The sequence below is a fragment of the Muntiacus reevesi genome, chromosome 3, assembly GCF_963930625.1.
Source record: "Muntiacus reevesi chromosome 3, mMunRee1.1, whole genome shotgun sequence".
Lineage (NCBI taxonomy): Eukaryota > Metazoa > Chordata > Mammalia > Artiodactyla > Cervidae > Muntiacus > Muntiacus reevesi.
The window spans coordinates 246,286,795-246,311,237 of NC_089251.1; the positions used below are offsets into that span (position 1 = coordinate 246,286,795).

Below are 24,443 nucleotides of genomic sequence, written 5' to 3' on the forward strand. Positions count from 1 at the left end.
TTCACAGTTCTCATGCTCATGGAGCCAGCCCTGAATATAGAAAGGCATGAAATAGAAAATAAGTTTCTTCCTTTTCCTTCCCCACTCACATTCCCAGCTCTTCTTACCAGAGGAAATCATCTTGTTCCTTTCTTTTTCTTTGTTTTTTTTTTTTTTTAAGTTTGTAAAGTTACTATCACTGTCACCTTTTAAGCATGGCATTAAAAAATTCGAGCTTTTCTATAATCATGACATAATGCCCACTATGATATTCAGTGAGAATCAAATAAAGATGCTAACTCCTTGAAACCTATAGGAATGTGCCACATTCACCTCTGCCTCACTGACTTTTTAAAAAAATTTTTTATTAAAGGATAATTGCCTTACAAATTTTGTTGTTTTCTGTCAAACCTCAACGCGAATCAGCCATGGGTATACATATGAAGTGAAGCGAAGTTGCTCAGTCGTGTCCGACTCTTTGCAACCCCACGGACTGTAGCCTACCAGGCTTCTCAGTCCATGGAATTTTCCAGGCAAGAATACTGGAGTGGGTTGCCATAACCCCTCCCTTTTCAACCTCCTTCCCATCTCCCACCCCATCCCACCCCTCTAGATTGATACAGAGCCCCTGTTTGAGTTTTCTGAGCCATACAGCAAATTCCTGTTGGCTATCTATTTCACATACAGTAATATAAGTTTCCATGTTTCTCTTTCTGTACATCTCACCCTCTCCTCCCCTCTCCCCATGTCCTTAAGTCTATTCTGTTTCTTCATTGCTGCCCTGTAAATAAATTCTTCAGTACCATTTTTCTAGATTCCGTATATATGCATTAGAATACTATATTTATCTTTCTCTTTCTGACTCACTTCACTCTGTATAATAGGTTCCAGGTTCATCCACTTCACTAGAACTGACTCAAATGCATTCCTTTTCATGGCTGAGTAATATTCTATTGTGTTTCGGTACCACAGCTTCTTTATCTATTCATCTGTCAATGGACATCTAGGTTGCTTCCATGTTCTAGCTATTGTACATGGTACTGCAACGAACAATGGGATACATGTGTCTTTTTCAGTTTTGGTTTCCTCAGGGTATATGCCTAGGATTGGGAATGTTGGGTCATATGGTGGTTTTATTCCTAGTTTTTAAAGAAATCTCCATACCATCTTCCATAGTGGCTGTATCAGTTTACACTCCCACTAATAGTGCAGTACTCTTGTCTGGAAAATCTCATGGACGGAGGAGCCTGGTAGGCTGCAGTCCATGGGGTCACTAGGAGTCAGACACGACTGAGCGACTTCACTTTCACTTTTCACTTTCTTGCATTGGAGAAGGAAATGGCAACCCACTCCAGTGTTCTTGCCTGGAGAATCCCAGGGACGGGAAAGCCTGGTGAGCTGCTGTCTCTGGGGTCGCACAGAGTCGGACACAACTGAAGCGACTTAGCAGCAGCAGCAGCAACAGTGCAGAAGCGTTCTGTTTTCTCCACACCGTCTCCAGCATTTATTGTTTGTAGACTTTTTGATGATGGGCATTCTGACTAGTGTGAGGTGATATCTCATTGTAGTTTTGAGGAAATCATCTGGTTTATTCATGAACATTTCAGATACTTAAAGCTGGACATAGCTATAGATAGGTAGATGCATACATGTGAAGTGGTAGATTAATTATGACCACAGATTCTTTGCAGATTTTCCAATCTAGAGATGGAGTTTGCTTTTCTCTTGAATCCAGACTGGGACTGAGATGTACTTTGACCAGTAGAATGCTAGGGGAGTGATTTGACTTTGCATGTTGGTCTGTATAGGCCCTATAGGTTCATGCTTGTGCTCTGAGAGTGTTTCCTCCATTGTGCAGAGATGCCCAAAATGAAGAACCATGTGGTTCAGTCTAGTCATTTCAGCCATACCAGCTGAAACCCTGGAGAAATGTGTCCATTTTACCTCATCCTTTCACTCCCCACCCCAGCTGACTCCAGCTACCTGAGTAAGCTCCAGTGATACCCACAAAAGAACCACCCTGAGAGCCCAGCACAATTATAAGAAGTAAGTCATTGTTTTAAGCCATTAAATTTTGCAGTGGTTTGTTATGATGATATAATGATATGTACATTAAAAACATTTAAATTTGCATACTTCCATAAATGGGATTACATCATTCACAGTGTCTATAACTTGCTTTTTTCCATTGAGAGACCCTCTGTCTCTGTCCATTCAGATTAACCACATTATGCTACAGAGTTTTCTACTGGCTATATTACTTACAGTTATTTAACCTATTACCCTGTTGACAGATGGTTATGTTGATTTGTGTTCTCATAAACAGTGCTGCAGCATCCATGTCTATGGACATTCTTATACATATATCTGGATGTACTTTTGTGGAGTAAATACTTACCTGTGGAATTATATGGGTATTATGTGAAATTTAACATCTGGTGAGTATTTTCTAATTACACTGCAGAAAATCTACACTAGTTTATACTCTCCTCAGTGCAGGAGCATACTGTTTTACCATTTCTTCAACACTAATTTCAAAGTTTGAAAAATTTGCCAGGGAGAAAGATGGAGTCTTAATATTATTTTCTTTCCTTAATCATGAGTGAGGGAAAGCATCTTCTTTTTTAATATTAGTTTATTTATTTTTAATTGAAGGATAATTGCTTTCCATTATTGTGTTGGTTTCTGCCATACATCAACATGAATCAGCCAGAGGTATACATATGTCCCCTCCCTCTTGAACTTCCACTTCCCTCCCACCCTTCTAGGTTGTCACAGAGCCCAGGTTTGAGGTCCCTGAGTCATTCAGCAAATTCCCATTGGCTATCTATTTTATGTATGGTATTGTGTATATTTCCATGTTACTCTTTCCATTTGTCAAATCCTCTTCTTCCCCGCCTTGTATTCACAAGTCGTTCTCTATGCCTGTGTCTCTATGCCTGCCCTCACAATACCTTCATCAGTACCATCTTTCTAGGTTACATGTTTGTTTTTCTCTTGCTAACTTACTTCACTTTGTATAATAGGCTGTAGGTTCATCCACCTCATTAGAACTAATTCAAATGTGTTCCTTTTTATGGCTGAGTAATATTCCATTGTATGTGTGTACCATGGCTTCTTTATCCATTCATCTGTTGATGGACATCTAGGTGAGAAAGTATCTTTTAAAATATCCCTTGGTATGTTGTATTTTTTTAAAATCTCCAAATGACTGGTTTATATCCTTTGTCTGGTAATCTATTGTCATATGTGTTGAAATAGCTCTTCCAAGTTTTTGTTTGAGATATATTTTGTGACCAGGCATTTATGACTGGGAAAACATTTGCTGACTTGCTTTATGATTTTCTTCCTCAAGACATTTATTTCATTAATTTTTTCCTCTAATCTCCCTCTTGAACCATGCCCCAGTTACACATCCCTAAAGACATATTACTATAAAGCAAAACTTTCAGGCATTTTGTTGTCTACCACTTCTTCTGGAAGTTGTTTTAATTTACACAGTTAATGTTTTTATCCTTTTGCTTCTGGGGAGAGACTTCTTCAGGAAGCTAATCTCAAGTTAGTTGATTGCTGGATCTGTTGGCTGCAAAGTACAATTCCCAGCAATAATTCATCCTTATCTATTTGGGGGAAACTACAGGGAAGAATGCATTTTAAAATTGTATCACCTGCTGTTTTTCTTGGCCTGATCAACAATTGGTATTTGGTACAAGGTCTCTCATTCTCTTTAAAGATCTGATGCTTTTTGTGGAATTGTAGAGTTGGAGTTAAAAATCTTGGATAAAGGGTTGAAGTAATTCCACTTTTGTTCCAGGATCTGATCATTCACAGGTGCTCAGTGCATTGCCCATTAGTCATTCTAGAAAAATAGGATCACACCAAGTGTGGAAGACAGCAGAGGCAGCTTCAGAAACCTCAGAGGAAGGAGCGTCTAAGACAGGGTGTATGGGGCCTTCCCTGGTGCTCCAGCAGTGAAAATTCCATGATCCCACCACGGGAGGTGCAGGTTAGACCCCTGGTTGAGGAACGGAGATCCTGCATGCTGCATAGCTCAGCCCCCAAAAAAGTGATTTATAGAATATCATTTATACATGGTTCCTTAAGCTGCAATCACATTCTATCCTAATATACAAGTTCATAAATGAATAGAGGGGACAGTTTTTCAGGTGGAAAGCACATGGCCTGAGTGTCAGACAGACTTGGGTCACATGAGGTTTTATCACTCCCTGGCTGTGTGATATTGAGCCAGAAGTTTGCACCCCAGTGTTCTTACCTATTAATGAGATGAAACATACCTTGTATTGTTAAGAGAGTCTGAGTGTCTAGTGCATAGGTAAACACTGAATGAAAGAATTTTATTAACTTTAGATATATAATTTGATTTAACTATGTTTTATGAGCATAAATCATTAGAGTACGTTCTCAGTGTTCATGAGAAATTAAACATTGATAAATTGCTTTTTAAAAAGCCACACAATTCTATAATAATAAGATCTCTTAGCCATTATCTATTTCTTCTTCTGAAGTCAAAGTCTCAGTGGCAGTGGAAGATTGGGGTCATGAAAGAGCTAAGGCTAGTGAGGTTTTCATTGTTCTAAGGTTTCCATTTTCAGATGGAAGTGTGGGTTGGGTCTACAGCTGGAAAGAGAATGAGATTGAGCATCCTTCTTCCAACTTTCTCTGACCTTGAATGAGGGTGATCTTTCTGGCCATCCCAGACCTTCTGAACACAAGTGAAATGTGGGGTAACTGCTGACTTATATTATGGAAATATACTCTCTGTGCAATTAAAGATGTCACAACTGGGTGTAGACTTGACTTATTTGAAAAATGCAAATAGATAAGTAGCAAACAATCTTGGCAACAAAACTTTTCCTAGTAGCTTTCTTCAGGTGCCCAAAACTGCTCATGTTTGGACATGTATGTCTGCATAAATAGGTGCAAAATATACCCACTTCTGCCTACCTGCACTGAGTTCTGCACCAGCAGTAACTGTCACTTCCAAGAGATATGCCAGAATAAGGTGAAAGGGGATGAGTCTCTGTGCTTTGAGGTTGGAGGTTTGGTGCTTTGAAACCACCAGACATCACCTGGACAAGGGGTCAGTGGAATGGGCCCTTGGTTGTATTCATAGCTCTTTGTCACAGCAGTGGCCAGAGGACTGGAAAAGGTCAGTTTTCATTCCAATCCCTAAGAAAGGCAATCCCAAAGAATGCTCAAACTACCGCACAATTGCACTCATCTCACACACTAGTAAAGTAATGCTCAAAATTCTCCAAGCTAGGCTTCAGCAATATGTGAACTGAGAACTTCCAGATGTTCAAGCTGGTTTTAGAAAAGGCCAAGGAACCAGAGATCAAATTGTCAATATCCGCTGGATCATTGAAAAAGCAAGAGAGTTCCAGAAAAACATCTATTTCGGCTTTATTGACTACGCCAAAGCCTTCAACTGTGTGGATCACAAAAAACTGTGGAAAATTCTGAAAGAGATGGGAGTACCAGACTACCTGACCTGCCTCTTGAGAAACCTGTATGCAGGTCAGGAAGCAACTGTTAGAACTAGACATGGAACAACAGACTGGTTCCAAATAGGAAAAGGAGTACATCAAGGCTGTATATTGTCACCCTGCTTATTTAACCTATATGCAATGTACATCATGAGAAACGCTAGGCTGGAAGAAGCACAAGTTGGATTCAAGATTGCCAGGAGAAATATCAATAACCTCAGATATGCAGATGACACCACCCTTAATGGCAGAGAGTGAAGAGGAACTAAAAAGCCTCTTGATGAAAGTGAAAGAGGAGAGTGAAAAAGTTGGCTTAAAGGTTAACCTTCAGAAAACTAAGATCATGGGATCTGGTCCCATCACCTCATGGGAAATAGTTGGGGAGACAGTGGAAACAGTGTCAGACTTCATTTTGGGGGGCTCCGAAATCACTGCGGATGGTGACTGCAGCCATGAAATTAAAAGACGCTCACTCCTTGGAAGGAAAGTTATGACCAACCTAGATAGCATATTAAAAAGCAGAGACATTACTTTGCCAACAAAGGTCCATCTGGTCAAGGCTATGGTTTTTCCAGTGGTCATTTATGGATGTGAGAGTTGGACTGTGAAGAAAGCTGAGTGCCAAAAAATTGATGCTTTTGAACTGTGGTGTTGGAGAAGACCCTTGAGAGTCCCTTGGACTGCAAGGAGATCCAACCAGTCCATCCTAGAGGAAATCAGTCCTGGGTGTTCATTGGAAGGACTGATGCTGAAGCTGAAACTCCAGTACTTTGGCCACCTCTTGTGAAGAGTTGACTCATTGGAAAAGACCCTGATGCTGGGAGGGACTGGGGGCAGGAGGAGAAGGGGGCGACAGAGGATGAGATGGCTGGATGGCATCACTGACTCGATGGGCATGAGTTTGAGTAGACTCCGGGAGTTGGAGATGGACAGGGAGGCCTGGCGTGCTGCGATTCATGGGGTCACAAAGAGTCGGACACAACTGAGCAACTGAACTGAACTGAACTGTCACATGATGTCTCAAATGTGACACCAGAGTAACCTCACAGCCCCCGGTCTTCCTTTCTGATGGGGTGATTAAACATGCTCTGGGTGTTGCCGGGTAGTTGAGAATAACAACACTGCTTTGGTAGGAAGGGTATTGTCCTGAGGTGTGGCATCCTCTGACTTCCTCCCCCGCCCCCCATCCAACCCCCAGGGGAGCGCTTCCTGCTTCCCATCTGAATGATGAGTCATGCAAAGAGCTTGAGGACGTGACACAGGAGGTCACTCAGGCCATAATTAGTTGAGTGGCATGTATGACAAATTGCTTTTGTGTGCACATATCTCATCCAGGTAGAACCAGGAAATGCACAGAGGGCTGAAAATAGCTCATGGCTACATGGGAGTGTCTTTGATGCTAGCGCTTTCAACATCCACAAGTGTCACATCAAAGCAGCCACGTTTCCTAGCATTCTCATTGCAGACCCAAAGATGCTGATGCTTCTTTCTATTTCTTGTGATTTCTGACAACTGGAAAGCATGTTTAGAGTTAACGCTGAGTGAGAGACTCACCAGGTGTATAGACCTATGCATGAGCTCCCATGGCCCAAAAAACCACGTGGCCAGGAGAACTGTCGTGTGAGAGAGCTCCATGGGTTATGTAAGGAAGCTGGCTCATGTGTAGTAAACCATGTCCTTCTAGAACTTGAGCATTAGCATTAATTATATGTCAAGAACCATGGTAAGTGCCTCGATGTATTATTTTGTCTAATCCTAACTCTGACTTAATGAGGTAATAATAAACATAAGATTAGCTACATGCCTAATGTTTACTGTGAGTTTGTCATTATGCTAAGTAGGTATCATGTATATTATTGTCTCATTTAATCCTCCTAATAACCCTGGCCAGTAGGGATTATTAATCCATTTTATAAGTAAGAAATCTGAGGCTTGGAGAGATTAAGGAACTTGCCCAAGCTTGAATAGCTGGTAAAGTGAAGAAGGTAGGATTTAAGCTAGCCTTATCTGACTTCACACCTCATGATTTGGGTTGTACTGTTTTTCTCTTACTGTCCTGTAATCAAACAATGTCAGCAACAAACCAGCCAACCAGACAGACAAACCAATAAACAAATAAACCAACCCAACGCCCCCCCCCCAATTTCAACCCTGTTGAATGCAATATATGTAAGAAAAATACTTATATTTACTCAGCAGTGGCCTAAATATGGTGTAGTGTTTCATTCTCACTGATATTTATGAACAAACTGGAATCTATAACATAAAGTTAAATTAAACAAATATGAAGTGGCTACTGTGCTGGTAATGCTGCTTATAAGACCCTGAGGTGAAAAATCAAGAAGTACTTTGTATAAGATATATGTTTTTATTTTAGCCCTTCCTGTTATTTCCTACATACATATCCTTGGAAGGTCTTCCTTCTGTTTTCCTGGGAGATGAGATATGTTTATGTCTGTACAAATCATGATGTGAAAGACCATCTACCTCAGAAATGTCTTCCTCATTTCAACCTTCAACTTTGTATGGATCTCAAAGTCCTGGTTGGTCCATTGTACCAAGATGATCAAATAATCCAACCTCTTAATACACCAGGAAGTTAGAGTGAAAGATAATCTACCATTTTTCACCTTTGTTTTGCCTGCAATGTGTTTTCATTCTAAAATGATTGACTTAGAGAAAATGAACTAATATACCATTATATATCAGCTTTTGGTTATTTGATTTATGACCAAAAGGAAGAATCCTGAGGCAGCTTTTGGCGTAGTATAAAGTGAGTATCTTAAACTTAAGGTTTTTCTAAACATGCTGATGATGAGTACCATATTTAGTTTTTACTGCATAGATATGCCTTTTTTAATTTTATCATAGGGCCGCCTTCATTCTGGAGGTGATTCCAGAAGACTTTATATATACATTTTAAAATATAATTTGTAGATATGGGACACCCCAAATACTTTCTCTGCCCCAGGCGCTTTGTTCACACTTGTACAAATTTATCTCAAGTCTAGAAAGGTATGGCATATTTACCAAACACCCAGTTATGGGGGAGAACCAGGGGAAAAAATTACATGAAACACACACATATTGGAGAAAACAAAACCCAATTTACTTGTATCTTATGTTGTTCTTTACTGCACTTATTTTTTCTTAAGCACAAATTAACCACAGCTCTCAAATGTGGGCAATAAACAAGACTGTCTCCTAACCCCTACCCTGATCCCCATATACCAAGCAGAGAAAATTCCCTTCCTCATGTAGAGCTCCATGCCCCACCCTCAACCTAGCAGCAACAAACTGAGAATCTCCACTTATACTTTTACATTTAATGAAAGAAATATACTGTGGATATTATTTGTGATAAGTTAGAAAAATGGTTCAGCTTCCTTATAAAGCCACGTCCTTGGTTTACTGACATTTTGGGCTTTAGTAGGAAACTTTATTTACTCATTCATAGAATATTATTGAATAATTAGTAGAGTCACATCATCGTTCAAATGACATCCAGAAAATATGACATATTAAGTCTTGTATATATACACACATATATATTTAAAAGTTAAAAATACTAACATTAAGGGAGACAGCGGATGGACCAAGAAATGATGAAATAGTCAATGTCATATTTTCATCGTCTTAAGTGCTGAAAACTTACCTTTTTTGTGTTTTGTTTTATCTATAACTCAAAGGTTTGTAAAGTCATACTTCCCCTATTGAGAAGCATGAGAAGAATGATGTTCAGATTATCCTTGGGTTCAAATTACTCATTTTATGTCTTCCGTTCCATTAAGCATCTGTGTTTGCTTGCTTTTTATTTCTGATTCTCTATTCCTATGAGAGCTGGTTCAGAGGTTCTGGGAAGGAGAGTATCTACTTCTGTATCTTTAAAGAGTTTCCTCTAGGGAGGAAAGCTGTTCTCTTAACTGAGCATGCAATTCTGGAAGGCAGAGGAGCAAGTGGACCCTCACCTTGTAGTACAGATTAGCCTAATCAGCCTGGTTCGTACGTAGTACCCTGTGTCTACTTGATCTTTTGCACGATCCCTGTTCTACGCATTTAATGATGAATCCTTTGCTTTTTGGGTCTTCTGTGCTGTGTTTTTGCTATTTTTATTGTCCACTTTATCTTCTAGAGTTCTGTGCAGTGTTGGAGTAGTCTATTCAGTAATTTCCAAGTCTCAAAGACTGAGTGGGAAATTCATAACCAGCGATTGGCACATCAGAGGCACTTAAAGTTTATTAAATAAACAGTTGTAAATGCAGATACATATTTTAATCAAAATATTATTGTTCTTTTATAGGAAAGAAAATACAATGGAAAAAAACCAAGTGAGGTAGCCCTCTCCTTCAACTTCAGGGCCTTTCTCGAAGAAACTGCCTTGAGATGTCTTGATGGCTCTAGTGCATCCCCCTGTCTTTATAGTAGAGTAGATCCAGAAGCAGGTGCTAGGAGCTTATAAGGGTTCCCCAAGGCCACCATGCTAGGCAGTGGCAGAGCCAAACCTGCTTTGGTATTTCCCCATTGCTTGCCTTAGAATACAAATATACACAAAATTTTGTATGTAATTTTAGGCATGAATTTCATGAAGCCCATCCAGTGACAACCATGGAGGGTACATGATCCCCAATTTAAGAAGTCCTGATATAGATCATATTTGACAGGAAGCATTCTGCCTATCTCTAAACCCTCCCGTATTCTAATTATGCTTGAGTAATTACATGACCATAGATCATGGATAGTTACTGCCACTTCTCAAACTCCCATATACAGTTTAATTGTTAACAAAGGAACAGTTCCCAAAGAGACACATAAATCTACATGCAAATCTACACCAGCTTGGCTGAAAACACATGCACATACCCACTCCTGAACTTAAGCTGTTAATTTAAAAAGCATCTACTTTAATCAGTAGAAAAGCAGTTTAAAGTCTTGAAAAGTTTGAATTTCCTGCTACTACCTGATCCTCCATTTAAAGATAATTTTTATTGTCTTTTTTCCTATTTTTTACTATTAAACGTGTCATGATATCATATAAGTACCTACTATGTGCATTTTACTCTGGAGACCAGAAAATTAATTATCCATTTATATATATACATATATATATATATGTATATATATATAGGGAGAGAGAGAGAGAGACCTCCTATTATGTGTAAGGTATTCTCACATGTGATAGGAAAGTGTTCTCAATAAACATAGGCATGGTCTTCTCTTTCAAGGAGATTATGGTCCATTATGGTAAGTCTTTATTGAGTACTGTTCAAGCTTCAAGCAAGAGAGAGACAGAGATCATTTGGGATGAGCTTAAGATCTTGAACAAGGTAAGATCTGTACTGGGCTTTTGAAAGCCAGGTAGGATTTGAGAAAGCCAAAAAGAAGGGGAGAGCATTTTAGTCTATTCTGGTTACCTATTGCTACATAACAAACCACCCCAACACAGTCACTTAAAACAATTATGCTCTTTTCTTTTGCTCATGAATCTGCAACTTGGATCAAGCATAGTTGGTAGCTGGATGGGAGAGAACAGTTGTTTCTGCTCCATGTAGGATCATCCGGGGCAGTTCAGAGGATGGTTGGGGGCTGGAATCAACTGAAGGCTGCATGTCTATGAGCTGATGCTGGTTTGTCAGCTGGGATGAGCTGGCGCTTATGACCAGAGCACCTACACATGGCCTTTCCACATGTCTGCTTGGTTCCCTCTTAGCATGAAGGCTGGGTAACAAAAGCTGGTATCCCAAGAAAGCCAGGCAGAAGTACTTTCAGTTTGATGACCTACCTTGTTAAGTCATCCGTTGCCGCTTTGGTCATAGTTCCAAGTGCACCCAGGTTCAAGGGGAGGGAATGTAGACTCAGCCTTTGACACGTTAAAGTCGCAGTATGGGAAGAGTAAATGGGATGGAGATACTGTGGTGACTGTTTTGTAGAATAGTCTGCACCCAGGTCATGGCAATATAGGGCTAAAGTTGCAGAGGTGGTTAAGTTAAAGGCATCCGAGGGTTATTTTGAGTGGAGCAGAGAATTTGTGGATAGGAACATGGGCAAGAATCTAAGCCAAAGTCTGGAATCTGGACTTGATCCCTTGGACACTGATGAGTCTTTAGAGTTTTGATGTCAACACAGTGATTATGAATGAGAAGGATCTGACTGAAAAGTGTAGGATAGGTTGAGGGGGAGGCTGGAAGTGGTCTGTGAATTGGGAATTTATGGCCTGACTAGGGTGACTGTAGACTAGAACAAGGTGACAGGTATGAGAGGCATGACTGTGGAATATAGGATGTAAAATATAATTAGATAAGAGGAGTAAAGGAAAAGAATAAGACAGGAGTCATGTCACTCTTTTGAGCTAAGTAAAAATGTAGACTCAACTCTCAAGGACAGGAGGTCATATTTTGTCTCTATTTATCCCACTTAGCATGATTCCATTGCAGGCATTTCATGTGTTTGAGATTGTGACCCCAAATACCCATTTTATAGATGAGAATACTGATGCTCAGAAAGTTACCCAAGGCTCCCACAGGAGGATCTCTTTTCTGGCCAAAACACTGAGACCTTCTCTGTGACCACCAACTTGATCTCAAAATAGGTATACATGAAATGTTTGCAGAAATAGGCCTTGCTCTGACACCAACTGGTTGGTTAGTTTATCTCGGATGGCTGCTAGTATTTTTGCCAATAGCTTGTAAATCCTTTTCAGTCAGGGTCAGTGTGGTGTCTTTAGGATATAATGCAGTTGGTATAAATGTAAGGCAAAAACTTTCATGCACACTCCTCAAGTTAGGCTGTATCTTATGGTTGGTCATTGTGCACTGCCGGAAAAGTCGGGCGCTCTGTGTCCTCTCCTGGAAACCTCATCGTAATGACCTGACCTGGAGCAGAGGCCGGGTTAAATCTCTTACATCTGTAGATGGTTTTCTGGCGCCACCTGGGAGTGTGTGTCCTAGCAGGGAAGGGCACTCAGGCAGTGAGGACAGGCTTCCATCGACGGTCTGTGTACTGTGTGGGCAGGCTCTGCTCAACTTGGGAGGGAAGATTACTCCTGGGTTTCTGACCTCCTCTCATGTGCTTCTTTCGTCTCCTCCTCCTCCTCACCGTGAATCAGCTGTGTGCTTCTCAAGCATGAGATTCAATTACTTTTATTGTTGGGTTTGGCTGTGATTATCTTTAATGGTCAGAAAATTATCCAGTGTCTAAAAAACACGATTTAAACATTCAGTCACAGTGTGTTCCTGTGATTTTTGGCTGGCAGTAAGGATTTCTTCTGAGGAGGTCTTTTAGACGTTTGGCATTTAGTACTTGCTCTCCAAATACTGTTTCACAACTGGAAACCTGAAAGGTTTTTTTTTTTTTTATTTCTAGTTCATTCAATACCAGGCATATTTTAAGCAATTCTAAAATGAGAGTACCAGTTTAATGTCATCTTTGAGGTAGAAAATATTTTATAGCTGAACATTCTTACTTCCTAAGTACAGCAATCAAATACATGAATCCTGAGCATGTTCAGACCTGGGTTCTAGCTCTAAATCAGTGGGCATCCTTGGGCAACTGACTAAATTCTTTAGCAACCATCGTCCCATAGGGGAAAAAGGAAAGAATGTTTTAACACACCCTTCAGATTGTCTGATAGAAATACTGAGGCCAATGATATTGGTGAAAGAAGTAATCTAGGAATTATCATTGATCCCAGTGACCTAGCACATTTGCCATAGGAACCACATAGAAGTGATTCCACGAGAGGCTGGCTTTTGGGTTCTGTGGAAACAGGCAGCCCTAGAGCCTTGTGGACCTGCAGAATTTTTGACTGAGCAGCAGGTATTTCATAATACATCATGGTTAAATTCATGCCAGGAGGAGTCACTGCCTCCTACACTTTCAGGGAGTCAGGAAGCTTCGGTAGCAACACTTAATGAGATGGTCTGACAGCTCTGGGAACGTGCCTTCATATGTTGTTTTGAATGATGCCAGCCAGTTTCAAGTGGGCAGGATTAAAATGCAAACCAAGCCCAGGTTGTTTTTTTTTTTTTTTAATTAATGTCTGATGTTTGCCAACCAAGGGAAAAAAATGAGGAGAGCATGCAGCAAACAAATTGCTGAGAGCCATGTTGTCACCTGGACTAAGACTCCTGACATGAGGCGGCTGGGGACAGCAGCTGGCCCCTCTGTGGCTGCTGGGGAGTGTGTTTGACAGATGAAAAGGAAATGTGAAAATGTTCCTCAAACATGGCCTTTAAAAAAAAAAAAGTAGATTTTAAAAGATTGTGGTAAAATACACATAACATGAAATTTACCACTTTAACCATTTGAAGGGTGCAGTTCAGTGGCATTAAGTACGTTTATAATATTTTGCAACCATCACCACTATCTAGTTCCAGAACTGATTCAACACCTTATAAAGAAACCATCCCCATTAAGCAGTCACTTCCCATCCCCACTCTTTCCAGTCCTGGAACCACTAATCTGCTTTGTGTCTACAAGCAGACTTTTTAGGAAGGGGGATGGAAGGCCCTGAGGGTGGGAATGAGCAGATGGGGTGGGGGTTCTTTCAAATCTGGGCTTTTTTGTTTTCACAAACATGTAGCAGCCTCCTTCATGCCAGCGTGAGTATAAATGTATAACTTATGATTCTTCTTAGAAAACTTTTAAACAACTTTGAGATATATTTAATATATCATAATATCCACCCATTTCAAGTACACAATTCAGTTAGTCTGTGTCTAGGGTGGTACAACTGTCACCATAGTCCAGTTTTAGAACAGTTTTATCCTTCTGGTAAGAACCTGCATACCTAGTTATAGTTAATCTCATTCTACCCCCAGCCCCAGGCGCCACTGGTCTACTTTCAGTCTCTCTAAAATTGCCTTTGCTGGATGTTTCTTATCAGTGGTACCATATACCATGTGACCTCTGTATCTGGTTACTTTCCCTGAGAGTTAAGCTTTTAAAATTCATCCAGGGTGTAGTATGTGTCAGTGGTTCTTTTTTATTGCCAAGTAATATTTCATTGACTGAATCTACCACATCGTATCTATCCATTCCACCTGCAAACATTGTATGGGCCCAAAATACTTCCTCTGTGCAAATATTTTAAAATAACTCTTTTATCTATAAATTCTAGAGGGGTGGACTATCAGATGCCCTCTGAGAGCCTCACTAGCCAAGAATCTGTCCCCAAATGTCCCAGCGGCAGGTCCAGATTCTTAGATCATTCATTTATTCAGCAAACATTTCTTGAGCCCTGAAAACATACCAAGCCCCCAGCACTCTTGGAATTTCTGCTCTAACTCGAGAGACAAAGCTCTTTCATGCCATGCACTGGTCCCCTTCTGGTGGGTTGGGGGGTGGACACGTTCCAGTGGGACTGACGCTCAGTCACAGGCGGTTCCCTCTGTTCCCTCCCCCGACTGTCTTGCTCCTCAGATGCAAGCATCCCGTCCTCTTTCCAGCACCCTATTTTGTAATTCTTATTTGTGTGTCTTGCCTGTCTGTGGAATGTGGGCCGTTTGAGAACAGCAATGATGTCTTGCTCTATGCTCTGAGCTGTATAGGGCCCGACACGTTGACAGTGAAAGAAAGTGAAGTCGCTCAGTCATGTCCCACTCTTTGGGACCCCATGGACTGTAGCCTACCAGGCTCCTCTGTCCATGGAATTTTCCAGGCAAGCGTACTGGAGTGGGTTGCCATATCCTTCTCCAGGGGATCTTCCCGACCCAGGGATCGAAACCGGGTCTCCCGCATTGCAGGCAGACGCTTTCCCATCTGAGCCACCAGGGAAGCCATGTTGACAGTGCCTGGTGGTTGTTGGATGAATGAATCCCGTTTTGGCCAGGGGTGGGATCAGATAGGAGGCGAGGCCTCAGGTCAGTCCATGGCTGCCTCTCCAGAGAGAAGGCACAAGTCCAGAAGAGAAAATGGAGTAGTCTGGAGTTCTCTCTGCTCCTTGGAACACAGGCTTGACACCAACTCCTTCCCATGGTCATGAGTATTATAATAGCATACCCAGGGTCCCCCTGAGGGCAGACTATTTAGGGAGACCATGTGAAAATGGTCTTGTGTGGCAGGTGACTGGATCCAGGTGCCAGAGGTAGTGACTTAGAATGACTTCTCCAGGCCCCTCCCTGCTGTGTCCTGCCACCACCCGCTCCTACTCGTAGCTTCTTCCTTGATGATTGCCCTGGGTCACCCGGCCTGACCAGAAAGCCAGGAGCGCAGAGGACGGGACTCAGCTTGTGTGTTCCTGAGGAACACTGGGCTGGAAGAGTGAAGACCCAGGAGGCTAAACCAGGAGAGGTGCTTCATGTGGAGAAGAAAACAGGTGGTTCTGTGAGGGCTTTTCTGCTTGCCAGTGCTGGTGGCTGGGGTCTAATCAGAGTCCCATTACAGGTCCTGGGACAAAGCATTAGAGAAGTGACGTACTTATGTTTAGTCTCAGAGAAGAAGCTTTCATAACAGTCTGTAATTATTATATTGTTCTGTAGGAGCAAATCCACAAGTATAGTCTACTTTAATAGGATCGTGTTTTAGTCTTGTCCATCTCAGGATAGTTCTGGAGATTTTCCTCCCTCTCTGGGCACCTTTCTTTTCGTGTTTACTGATTAGGGCTCATTGGATTGCTCCATCATACACATGTATGTTTGGTTGGTGGATAGCATAGCTGTGGAGGCTCTGCTTTGGGTCGCCATGTTCCCCTAACCCCGAGGAAGGACTCTTAATCCCTGTGGGCTACAGTCTGCTGGTTTCCCTTTCTTAACGGTAGAAAAAATTTGAGATGCTAGTTGGAGAGAAATTACCTTAAGTTTGGGTTGGTTCTAATTTTGCTTAGCATCCTTACCATTTAAAATACATTAGTGCTTGAGGCACCCCAAATGCATTATATCAATACTAAATTCATGCACAGAAATACTTCTCTGTGAGCTCGTTCCAATGAGAATACATGTTCCTAATCTGTTGAATCAAAAAGCAGAGTGTACATTAGTTTTTTTTCCCCTTCTTGGCACTTTGCCTTTTAATTCACACAGGATGCCTTCTGTTGGGTTAGTAGTTTCATTTTAGTATAGAAATCAAGTTTAATTAAAGCTTACTTGCCATTTAAAATAATAATTTGTTTGACTTAGCATTCTTAATTACCCCAAGTAAATTGCCTATAGAGGCTCACCTAATTCATTTGTTTGTTCAAATTATTACTGTCATTTGCATATTTTGAACGACACCACTTTAATGAAACACCAGGGTGGAGTCAGGGCAGATGACACTTTCTGTGGCAAATGCTAAGGAGATGATCTTTCTGCCCTGGTCTGTCTGTTCAGCTGGAAGGTTTTTATTATCCTACTGAATTTTCACAAAAGATCAAAGTTTTTAAAAGCTTTTGTGTTGGAAAATCATTAGTAATGAAGTGTCTGGGAGGGGGGCAGGTGGCAATATAATAAATGTGGGTAGCATTCATGTCTAGCCAGGGGCTGCTACTTATGTATCCTCATTTAGCTTCTTACAATGCACATAGGTGTTCATCTCCTTAATCCCAAGATGTATTCCTGCAGATGTGAGGGTATACATAAAGGAATCGTATTTCTAATGTATTTGAGGAACTTACAATAATTTGTTGGAAAGCTTGTCTGCTCTTAGTGGAAAAATGTGATGTTTAATCCAGGCAACAGTTTTATTATTCTGTGATTATTATAGCCAGAAATCAATGTTAATAAATAACCACCTCTAGGAGAGGTTTTAGAGAACTTGTCTTGATAAAAAGTAAAAAAGATTTCTTATAGCCTATCCATTATTTTAGATTTTACATACGGATTTTTATGTATGTAAAAGCCATGAGTGCTCTCATGACTGTTCTTTGGGAGTTTTTCGTTTATGGTTCTGGACAGGTTTGCAAGGCAGTGTGATTAAATCAGTCTCAGATTTATTGATTCTAAGTAATTCCAGAACCTAATCATTGGTTTACCTCTTAAATTTTAGAAACTGATTTATAGCTCCCACTATAGAGGAAAAAAAAAAAAGCCAATATGATAGATCATAGTAGTACACACTGCTTTAATTTAAATTTTTCCAGGTTTCCTATTGCCTGACCAAAATGTGGAAAACATTCTAACAAGAGACCTTCATTAGTGTTAGTTATATACTAAAAGCATCTCTGAATGATGTGGCCAGAAAGCACATCTCAAATAGGAAACCTTCCCTTTTCTGTACTAATGGATTATTTGTAGAGAAAGTGTATATACATCTTATGGAACACTAGTAATGAGAGTAAATGAATAACAGAGTCACTTTGGGGGGTTTGCAGTCCAGTTTGAAGGTCTGTGATAAAGGCAGGAAGATGACTCTCTTCCGCTCCTGGTCAAACCTACATCCTAGTATATACTCTGTTTATGAAGGCACAGCCCCTGGTCCAGCACCAATAGGACCTTTTAGACCCTTTCTCCATCATCATAAAAAGGATGCTACCCTGGGGCTCAAGAGACCTGCTGTATTCACTTAGTAACCCTGAGATCTTGGGCAAGTTATGTCTGTAGACTTCTGTTTCCTTACCTGGAGAGTGGTTGGTTGTCTGTGGATGAATTAAACATTTTCTAAGGTCATTCTACTTAAAATTCTCTGCCTCTTGAGGTGATGGGTTGTCTCTGATCTGGATTTGTCTCCGTTATTTCCACACATTCAGGGATAGGAGTAGGGGAAAGCAGTTTCTGGACTGGTTCAGAAGTCAGAAAGCGTGAATCAGGGTGAAGTGGGCTTGCAGGGGCATCAGGACCTTCATGCTCTCTGTTCTAATGAACAACATGTGAAGACAGACTGAAACTTTGACCTGACTGGGGTTTTTAATTCATCCCCACCAAGTGGGATGCTGGGAGGGATTTTAGGGGCAAAAACCTCTAGAATATGCTCTTGATGTCTAAAATAAAACTAGCTTTGTTTAAAGAACACAAAGGAAAGGTCCTTTTCATCTTACTTGACTTAGGAAACAAATACTCTAAGCATTGTGACTTTTAAGTGTTGATGTATTTTTTGATTCTGTAAGGGATTTATTTTGTTAATTACAAAGTAAAAATATCAATATTTTAAAAAATTCAAACAATGCCAAAGATATTAAGTAAAAAATTAAAGTCCTTTCTGCTCCCACTGTCTAGGGCTCTCTACTACTAATTAACACTTTTATTTGGGTATTTCCAGAAATTGTTCTATGTACATTGCAATGCAGTTATCATATTTGCATATCTTTTTTGCATTGAAAATTAAGTTATAGTGTAAATATACTATTATACAAGCTGCCTTTTTTTCACTTCATATCTTTCATAGATATTCTGCCAGGAGAATACTAACATAGGTCACAGCAAGTTATTTGCTCCTTAGACACAACTGGATTAGTTAATATAATTTTATATACATAATAAATCACATATAAAATTGTAACTCTGTGAACAGTAACAAATTGTGACTCTCTGTAACAAACTGTAACAAACAGTTTGACCTCCATAACAAACTTCATCTTCCTATTTTAGGAATGCCAGAACTGACCATTCTCTAGGCCTCCCAAGTATTATTTGCCCTGAACCCTTTCATAACCTTGGAGAAGGAAATGGCAACCCACTCCAGTATTCTCGCCTGGAGAATTCTATGGACGAGGAGCCTGGTGGGCTACAGTCCATGAGGTCGCAAAAAGTCGGACAGGACTGAGTGACTAACATTTTCATAACCTGGGCCACTGACCAAAGATAATCTTATTCCTTAAAGTAGCCTCTCTTTTAGCTATTCTGACAAATAAATCTGTACTCGTTGTTAATAAGCTAATATATAACACCCCCAGATTTTATATTTAGATGTATTTTTTAACATTTTTAATGCATATATAGTGCTTACTAGGTGTCAGGCATAGTTCTGAGTTTAAGATTTATTTTATTTTATTTTATTTTTTTTTATTTAAATTCATTTGATTCTTATAACAACTGTATGAGATAGGTACTGTTAACCAATTGTAGATTTCTTACAGTTTTTCTATGAGGGCTTCCCTGGTGGCTCAGCAGGTAAAGAATCTGCCTGCAGTGCAGGAGATGCAGCAGACGGGTTCGATCCCTGGGTCGGGAGAACCCTGGTTCGGGAAGATCACCTGAGGAGGAAATGGCAACCCACTCCCGTATTCTTGCCTGGGAAATCCCATGGACAGGAGCCTGATGGGCTACAAAGGGTCACAAACAATCAGACACGGCTAGAAACAATTGTGTTATCTGCAAACAATGGAAGCCTTCATTGTCTAAGAATTTTTTGCCCGATATAGAATTCTAGCTTGACAGTTGTTTTTTTCCTGTTGGTGCTTTAAAGGTTTCACTACCTTATCTGCTAGCCTCCGTTACTTGTGATGAAAAATTAGTATTGTTTTCTCCTGTTCATGCCGTTTTCCCCAGGTTGCTTTCAAGATTTTCTCTTTATCTTTGGATTTTAGCAGTTTGAATATGATATCCCTTGGCATGATTTTTTACTGTGTTTTGTTTTTTATTTATTCTATTTGCAGATTACAAGAATTTTTGAATTTGCAAACTTACATTGTTTTTTAAACCGAATCTTGGCAAAATTTGATTATTTCTTCAAAAATTTTCTCTTGCCCATTCTTTCCTTGCCAATTTCTCTAGAATTTCAGTTAGAATGTGAGGTTTTGTTCATTTTTAAAGTTTTTTTTCTCTTCAGATTGGATAATCTATATTTTTCTGTCTTCAAGTTCACTGATATTTATTACTTTCCTCTGTTTGTTGGGTCTATTCAGTGAACCTTTTTTCAGATATTGTATCCTTTAGTTATCAAGTTTCCAAATTGGTTCTTTTTTTTGTACTCTTCTCTGCTGTGAATTTAAAAATATTCTTTAGCACAGTTATAATAACAGATTTAAACTCTGTTTGCTGATTCCAATATCTTCATCATCTCAGAGTTGGTCTCTATGAATTACCATTTCTTTTGAGGATGGGTTACATTTTTCAGATTCTTTGCATAACTAGTCATTTTGGAATGTATTGTGGACATTGTGAGTGGAATATTATAGAGCTTCTGAATTTGGCTATATGCCCATCAAGAGTATTAACTTTTTTATTTTAACAGGTAATTAATGGGACTTGAATTCCAAATTTCAAATATGTTTTCCCCGTGACAGACAGCAGCAGAATCTGGTTAGTTATTTTCACCTTAGTTGGGCTGCTTGAAATCTGTTCCACATATGTATAGTTTTGGCATCAGCTGTAAATGTTATCAGATTTTATATATTGAATTTGGAGCTTCCTTTTCTTTCTGTATTTCCTCCTTCATTTTGTCAGCTTCTGTCTTCTCTCTGAACTCTATCCTCTGATTCCCCAACCAGTAAGACAGCAAATTCCTACCTGAGATATAGCCACCCTGCAGAACTGACCAGTTGGGCCTGCCCTTAGTTGTAAAGCAGTTTTAAAAAAAAATGGATAGTTTATGGAGAACCATTCTTCCAAGTGTCAACTTCCCATGAGTTCTGCCTGCTCGTGGTCACTCTCCAGTGCCTTCAAATAGTTGTTGTTTTTAATATTTTATTTGGAGTTTATAATTGTTATAAACTGAAAAGGTGTTACATTCGTGACCAGAAGCAAAACTCTCATTATCCCACTTTGCAGATGAATTTAACACACCCATGCTACAATAATTTAAGTATCTTACCTAAGATCATACAGCTGGTAAATGGCAGAGCTGTGAGTTGAACACAGTAGTTTGGTTTCAGAGTCTTAGAATTCCTTCCAAGGGGAGGTTTTAATAGTATAATTTATTTGAACAGTGGCGAGAAGCATAGGACATATTGTGGGATTCATGGGGCCTTGTGGTGTCAATTCCTAACACATTGGACTATGTCAAGGTTTTGTTAGTGGATGCTTCATATGTCTTTGGGACTTTACATTATTTTATGTATGAACTTACATACAAGTTGCATGAAAGGATCATGTTGCTCTTGGTTAACTGCAAAGTAGATCTTCAGGTTAAGAAAAAGCCCATATTTTCAAGGTTCTGTGTTGTTGGGCTCCTTGGCCATCTTACTTAGAAAGTGAAGTTTATCATATAGTTGTTTTTGTGACTAAAATAAAGAGAACTTTTGAAGGAGAGTAATATCAACAGTCGGAGAAGGCAATGGCACCCCACTCCAGTACTCTTGCCTGGAAAATCCCATGGACAGAGGAGCCTGGTAGGCTGCAGTCAATGGAGTCGCTAAGAGTTGGACATGACTGGCCGACTTCACTTTCACTTTTCACTTTCATGCATTGGAGAAGGAAATGGCAACCCACTTCAGTGTTCTTGCCTGGAGAATCCCAAGGGACGGAGGAGCCTGGTGGGCTGCCGTCTATGGGATTGCAGAGTCGGACACAACTGAAGTGACTTAGCAGCAGCAGCAGCAATATCAACAGTAATGTAATGAAAATCTAGGAATAACTAGGAAGAATCTCATAAGCACGGTCATGGAGTAGTTGATTTTAAAAAATGTAAGTCTAATTTAGCTCATGTGAGCCACAGACCTTGGAAGCATAAGAATACCAAGCTTGAGCAATACTTATTTGGGAGTTTTTTCTTAATTGTTTCCCCTTTTCTCCTCTAGCCTAAGTCAGTTTCAGTTAACATTCATCTAACATTTAATTTCATCTTATTCTTTTTACTCTTGATTTTATCTTCACTCTGCATTTTTGACTCTTGACTTGCTTCATATTGATTTTGTCATAGTTTATAAGCTGACATGTGAACTAATGAGATCTTATTCATGTATGTTACTTTCAAACTAAAAGAAAAGGCCTATATGTTTGCTTTTGGAATTCTCTTAGCATCCCATACCGGTGCTCGGATACCATGTTCAGAGCTGACTGGCCAGTAAAGAGCAGGGGTTCAATACTTGATTGATCGATGGTTCTGAATCCCAGCCAGTCAGTTCTGGGAAGGTGGGCTTATCTTCCGACTGAAATAAAACTGAGTCCTTGAAGGCCGTGATAAAGATTTTGGCTTTCATCCTAAGAATAACGGGAAGCTGTGCAGAGTTTTAAGCAACTGAGTGACAAGCCCAAATCTAAAATTTTAAATAATTACCCTGGATGTTTGTGGAGCAGTTCAGTATAAACAAGTTCTAGAGGGTAGAAATTGATATAAATGTGAAAATTTTAACCCAGAGACACAATCTAGAACTGATACTCTGGATAGTCTTCAAGGAACCCTACTGAGTGTACTGTCTTGACTGCAATTTTGAGAAGAGCTAGGAAGCAGAAAGTTTGAGATTAAATTTTTTTTGAAGGGGTTGGAGGGGACACAAGGGCCCGGAATGTGAGTATTTTGCATTTCTGACAGGAGACATAGTTTTAATAACGAAAATTGAAGCAATGCAAATATCAAGGAACTAGAGAATTTAATATTCTAAATCTATGAAAAGTGACAAGTCTATATTATATGTCTGTGTCATAGTTTATTAATTTTCAAAAGCAAAATTAAAAATGCAGTATACATGTTTAAAATTATTAAAACAATGTTTTAACAAAATACACAAAAATAAAGATGAAACTTACTATAGTTACCCACAAACGCTGCTGCCTAACAGCTGTTAAAGAAGTTTTGTTGTTTCAAATGTGAAAACAAAGCTAGTAGTATTCCAGTAATTGTTGGAAACCTGAGTTAAAAGCATTGAGGTGCTGCTGAGATGGCAACATTTTCAAGAGATCAAAAACTTTCTTTTTTATTTTTTTCAAGAGATCAAAAACTTTCTTATGAAAATTTATTGATATGTTTCCTCTTCCCAAACATTTGTGGAACTGGAGAAAATTTTAAATGTATCTAACAGGAACTGACAACTCCTGAATTAAATAGAGCCTTTTGCTCCTGCTTCAGCTAGTTTGTTGATAGAAAATTATAACAAGGTTAATAATTTGTTTGATTTTTTTCCCTTCCGTTTTTATAGGACTTTATGCTTCTTGTGTTCAACTTGCTAAATCATAGCACTCATATTCCACAGTAAGTTGAACATGGAAGCATGTATAAAATAAACATCAGTGGGGAAAGGAAGAGATTTCTCAGGGGAAAAAAAAAAGTCACCGAAAGGTGTGCTGCACCCCGGGCAGTAAGTGGAGGATCAAGTTACTCTGTTGTTGTAAATAGTGTCAATTCTGTATTCTAGACTGAAAAACCGGCAAATGACAGCTTTCTCTAGTAATTCCTGAGGCCATCTGCTCCGTTTTAGAGAATAAGTCATAAGTAAACCTCTGAACTAAGTAAACCTCTGAACTAAGACAGTCTCGTTGGTCCTCTCCTTTTGCAATTGTCTTCCAGTCTCAATGGGATACTGAAGAGGAGGCTCCATAGAATAAACAGTGGAATCCTTGTCCCGGAATGACTGCCTGACAATTGTTTCATGGAAAACAGGGAGGGGTGGGGGACAACAACCCTTTTCTGTTCACTGGCTCTTTAATTTAGATTACCAATGATAAAGCCCGGGCTACGGCTAAAGAAAGGTAGGATGCAGACGCAGGAACATTAGTGCTAATATGCTGCAGAAAGACGAGATAAATCAGCCCAGCTCTCATACATCACTGAGGGAGAAGCAGATTGCAACTTGACCATGTGCCTGAGTAGTCCCCTCAGTGAGAAGAGCAGAACATGGATTAAAAAAATCTAGAATGTACCTTTAGGGGCTCCTGCCGAGCTGGACCTGGGAGGAGAGTCTGGTGTAAGTTTCAGCTTGCTTTATCCACGTATTTGCCAGTGTGTTCCCACGCAGGGAGCTTGTTTCTCTTTCTCTGTTTTCATGGAAGCCTCAAGCATGTTTATTTACAGTCCTAGACTTCATTTTGTATAAATGGAATACCAACCTAATAAAGTTCTTAACAGAGAACAGTTTAGCCCAGGGTTTATCCAGAAGAGAAATGTGAAAAAGTGATGTGATCTTTACTGTCTATAGGAAGCCTGTGGGTGAGTTTTTGGGGGTTTGGTTTTGGT

The 24,443-nt window shown here is 39.9% G+C and overlaps 1 protein-coding gene across 3 annotated transcripts in view; it reads left to right on the forward strand.

Moving 5' to 3' along the window:
• Positions 1–24,443, forward strand: part of RAPGEF4 (Rap guanine nucleotide exchange factor 4) — a 232,071-nt gene that overhangs the window by 12,280 nt on the left and 195,348 nt on the right. Inside the window, exon 1 of one of the 3 annotated variants that reach the window (XM_065931772.1) lies at positions 24,132–24,174. The exons of 1 other annotated variant lie outside the window; for it this stretch is intronic. The gene's annotated coding sequence lies outside the window, so the exon portion shown is untranslated. Of the gene's footprint in view, positions 1–24,131; positions 24,175–24,308; positions 24,417–24,443 lie in introns of those variants that run through there. One more of the 3 variants, XM_065931771.1, reaches the window with a different exon arrangement.